This window comes from Ochotona princeps, chromosome 13 (genome assembly GCF_030435755.1).
Source record: "Ochotona princeps isolate mOchPri1 chromosome 13, mOchPri1.hap1, whole genome shotgun sequence".
Classification (NCBI taxonomy): Eukaryota; Metazoa; Chordata; class Mammalia; order Lagomorpha; family Ochotonidae; genus Ochotona; species Ochotona princeps.
The window spans coordinates 51,466,505-51,471,774 of NC_080844.1; the positions used below are offsets into that span (position 1 = coordinate 51,466,505).

Genomic DNA, 5,270 nt, shown 5'->3' on the forward strand with positions numbered 1-5,270 from the left:
ATTTGATAATCTGAGACACTGAACTGCCCTGGAATAGTGTATGGAGAGATGTCTAAGTTTTTGAGAAGGGGGAAACATGGAATAGAATTAATATTTAATATCTTTTTAAATTCACTACCATCCTTCTCACCCACTGCATAGCCTCCAGACATTCCTGGAAGATACTCAGTTCACTAGGCATTAAGTTTTACATGAGTAATGAGAGTACTAGGATTCTTGGGTAAGCTCTGCCCCTGCTTTCTTATCGATTCAGGTCTGAGGATGAGTGATAATTCATGATTTCCAACAAAATACAGGATTCCAGACAGACAAAAACCAAGTGGAAGAACATGACCACCATGGAAAAGGTGGAAACATTTGCCAAAGTGAGCAGAAAGGATATGGTAGCAGTCAAACTGCTTGAATCTATAGAAAATGTTTGTAACCCAGAAAAAAAAAAAGCTTTATCTGTTCAACAAATGCTATTGGGATAATTGTATATAAGCCTGCACAAATAAGAAACTAGACCTTCACCTGTCACCTTATAAAAAGGCAGCTCTAAATGGATCAAGTGCCTAAATTTGCACTCAGAAACCATCACACTATTAGAGGAATACATAGGATGCACTCTAGGCCTTGGTAAAGACTTTTTCAGAAAATTCACCAAAAGTGTAGGCAGTTAAAGCCAAAGTAAACAAATGGGACTGTATCAAACTGAGCAACTTCTGTACAGCAAAGGAAATGATCAGCCGAGTAAGCAGGCAACCAACAGAATGGGAGAAAATCTTTGCGCACTAAAAATCAGGGACTAATATCCAAGATTTACGAAAGGCTTCAGAAACTCAAGGACAACAGAATAGACTACCCTGATGAGAAATGGGCAAAGGAAATGAGCAGGCATTTTTCAAAGGAACAGATGCAAATGACTAATAAATTTATGAAAAAATGTTCAGACTCTCTAGTTATTAGAGAAATGCAAATAAAAAGCACCTTGAGGTTCCACCTAACTCCAGTGAGATTGTCCTACATTTGGAAATCTACTAATGCCTGTCTACATGCATATGAAGAAAAAGTTACCCTGCTCCACTGTAGGTGGGAATGTAGGCTAGCACAGTTACTATTGAAGTCAATACAGAGTGTGTTAGAACAAATGAAAATTGATCTACCATATGACCCAGCTATCCCTCTTCTGGACGTATATACAAATGAAGCGAAATCTGCATATCAGAAAGCACTCTGCAACCCTATATTTATAGTAGCACAATCCACAATAGTGAAAACATGGAAACAACCCAGATGCCCATCAAAAGGGGAACACATAAAGAAACTGTGATATGTCTACTCGATGAAACTACATTAAGAAGAATGAAATTCTAGCATTTGCTACAAAATGATCCAATTATACTCAGCGTAATAAGCTAATCCCAAAAGATAAATATCACGTGTTCTCATAGATGAACTGTATAATGGAGATTAGCATTTGCAGGACTGAAGATAAGTTACAGTAGGATCACTACTCCTGAAAAAGGAGGACTCCTAGTGAAACAGTTCAATATACTTTGGCAACATGACATTAGATTTTATACCTACAATGTCATGATACATTTAAATAGCAGAATGTTAAAATTGTAAGTGTTACTAAGAGTCTACACTATTGTAATAAAATGGGGAAAGTGGTGGGAGGGAAGATAGGGAAGAGGCAGAGGGGTGGGAATCCTTATACCTACAAAAGTGTATCATAGACAATAATAAAAATAACTTAAAAGAGAAAGGATGCTACAATATCTCTCAGGGAAGATAGATGGTTGTATAATACACAATGTTTAATCTACGTAAAACAAACATGCATGCCTCCAGGCCTAGTAGGTTTCAATTGCTATATTCCATAATCATGATCACTCACAGCTTCATCTCCAAGTTCACAGAGGTGAAGCCACTTATTGAATAGGAGATAGGAATTTCTTACATTTAAAGATTAGGCTTTGCTTCATTGCCACAGATATAAATATGTAATAATCCTTCCTAATTTTCTCCCAGGGGCCTTGTGCTACTTTAATAAAGGTAAATAGGAATACTTAGCACTTATCACGGCCACGAACTATCCGATGTGCTTGATCTAACAATTTCTGGGACATAGTAGGACAATGGTTGTAGGTTAATTACAGACCAATGGAGGTTAGGTAATAAATGGATTTCGGGCTCAAATTTGATTTCTAGCAGGTTCCATAGTTTTATTGATGCAATCTGAGTAAATTCCTCCCGTTCTGGAGTGAGCGACTGGCATAAGGAACAATTCTAACTCGGAATCTGCCTGTTGTCTCTCCGATCTGTTGATCGGCTGCTGTTGTGGAAGGAAAAGCCACGTGGAAACATTTGGAACTTTCCTATAAGATTAACAAGTAAAAACTGATATTTCTTCCCTATGAGAACCGCAATGGTTAAAACCACTGCTGAAATGCTAAGGTATTCTTCAGGACCTTCATCCATCCTATGCCGTTTAGCTTTCCAGGTTAGCCCATGATAAAGGGAGATGCATCTTCAACAACAACTGTTACTATCACAGACGCAATAAAAGAGGAAAACTGAGAGAAAAAACAGGGCCCAGTGCAGTAGCCTAGTGGATAAAGTCCTTGCCTTGCATGATCTGATATATGGGTGCCGGTTTATATTCCGGCTGCTCCATTTCCCATCCAACTCCCTGCTTGTGGCACGGAAAACAGTGAAGGGTGGCCAAAAGCCTTGGGACTCTGCGTCCAAGTAGGAGACCCAGAAGAAGCTCCTGGCGCCAACAAAACGGGAAAAAGAATTAAAGAAACAAATCAAGAAGCAAACAAAGCCACACCAAGAAGCACAAATGCTAGGCTATGTGGGTCCAAGTCCTGCAGGACAGCTCCTTGGTTAGGGTGAAAAAACTGCCATATTCTGGAGGCAGACATACACATAACATCACTGCCTCCTTATCAAGTCAGAGTGAAAAATGGACCCATTGCAGCTGCAGATAATCTGCAAGGGTTTTTAGAATAAACATACATTTTAGAAACAAAAATAGTCATGAATCTTTTGCTTATGTTTGATTGCAATTAATGCACATTTTTTGAGAAATGAAGATCTGTAAAATGTCTCACCCCCCCTTTACATTTCTATGTAACTTTTGGCTTTTAAAGACCTTCTAATATATCCATTCCTTTTCCTCCAACGCTTTATGATGAGCCTCAACATGATGGTATTATAATAATGTGACAAAATGTTCTGTTGCCTAAAAAAGCTACCAGGTATGCTACTTACATCTTCAGAGTTGAGACAAAGATATGTTTTAATGTCATTGAACTTAGCATCAGAAACCCCAGAGGACCAGAAGGTAGCAGCAGCGATGTAGTTCAAGCATGAAAACTCAAATAGAAGAAAGCTGCATGTTTTAAAACTCCTTTTATTAGTAGGGAGAAGCAGAAGCATCTCCAGATGCTTTGATTTTTTTTTTTTCTGCTATAGCAGAATACCCTGACCTGGGTAATCAAACATGAGCATGAACACAAGATTGCTCCTCAGTGTTCTGGGGGTTGAGAAGTCTCAGAGTAAGACATCAGTAGATCTAGTGTCTGGCAAGAGCTCACTGCTTCCAAGCAAAAGTAAGAAAATGAAAAGGCTTGTGTGTTGCTAGGATCAGTTGAGCTATGAGTTGAAAAGTTGCACTGGACCCCTTAAAAATGTACAAGTACTACATTTTAACCCAAAACTTAAACATCATTTTTAAAAAGGATAGTCCCTTCTTGGCATATTCTCAAATGATGTAAAGAAAGCATTCCTCCCATCAAGCTCTTAGGCAATCTCCCATCCTGGATCGACACACGGTTGAACAGCTTAAGCTGCTGCTTACAACTCTGCCAGCCCAATGCAGCGCCTGTTGGAGTTCCAGCTGCTCCACTTTCAATTCCTTGTCTCATTATGTGCATGGCAAAGTAGCAAAAGACGGTCCTGCTGCTCCTGAGGGAGAGCTGGCTGGAGTTCTAGGATCCTGGCTACCCTACCACAGCCCTGTCAGTTGCATCTATTTGATCTCTGCCTCACTCTCTGTAACTCCACATTTTCAAATGAATGAATAAATATGAATTAGGAAAAGAGAGAGCCAGCCAGTCAACATGCGGACAGTGGAACACCGATAGCCCACACTACGTTATTGAGCTTGAAGTTTGAGCATGAAGTATGGAGGGAACAAGGGCATTCATCTCCACTACACCTGCTGTGTATGAATGGAGCCCTTCAGGCTGTCCTCTAGGATATCAGGCTCCAAAGCTGTAAAGAAATAAAATATTGGGGTGAACTTGGTGTTGTCCTGCTGAGGTTGGACTTGTTGGAATAACTCTGATAGAGTCCCATACTGGCTACTACTCTATCAGAATCTGGAAAGCATCTAAGGAAACTGCTTTCCCATCCCAGGTCACTAATGAGTGGGAGTCACTGACAATGTTGAAAAAATTTTTGCAACTTGTATCTCATGTGTAACATATCGAAAGGGCCTGTTTCTAGAGAGCTCTTCTGGAGAATGCTGTTTGGATGATTTCACTTAGCAAATCCTCTGGGAAGACGAAAGATGTCCTGGGTCTCTGCATATTATCAAATGGATTCAAGGTTGTTTAATGCTTTGGAAAAGAGATACCTTCCCAGGGCAGTGTTTACACTTAACGCAAATCCCAAGGAACCTGACAAGGTGACTGAGATATATCAATTCAAATTCAAATACACACAAAAAAGGAGTTACTATTAATTTTGACAGCAGAAATTCAACTGTTGGAAATAGCACAAAGGGTGAAAATGCAAGAAAAGTTAGTGTTCTCCTGATCTGTAAATAGTACACACTGATGTAAGACCTGGACTCCTTCCTAATGATGTAATCCTTACTATCAAACTCCACTCCTGTAATGCAGTGACCCCACATGATTGTCCCACCCTGGTTTTAAAGAAAGTGGGAACTCAAACCTCTGCTTCCTGCTGTTTGGTGGGGAGTGTTCAGCTGGGGTTCCTATGAAAAAGTAAAGTTAAAACCAAGGCCATCAGAAAGTGTAATGTGGAGAATAATCGCTCTTGAAGAGAACAATCTCTCTTGAAGTAGAAGAAACTGGAAGAAGGAAGAGAAAGAGAATAAGAAATTGATCAGATCAAAAATGAATTTTGCCTGTAGCCAGGAAAGCTCTGAGAGCCCCAGGAAGGAGGTCAGTGATGCAGCAAAAATCTGCATTCCTTCCAGAAAATGAAAGTTAAATGCTTTTGTTACATTTATTTTAAGAAAATTTTAT

General features: G+C 39.6%; 1 pseudogene; it reads left to right on the forward strand.

The window, feature by feature from the left end:
• Positions 1-3,496: 3,496 nt before the first annotated feature.
• On the forward strand, positions 3,497-5,010 carry LOC101530515 (HORMA domain-containing protein 2-like; annotated as a pseudogene).
• The last annotated feature ends 260 nt before the right edge of the window (positions 5,011-5,270 follow it).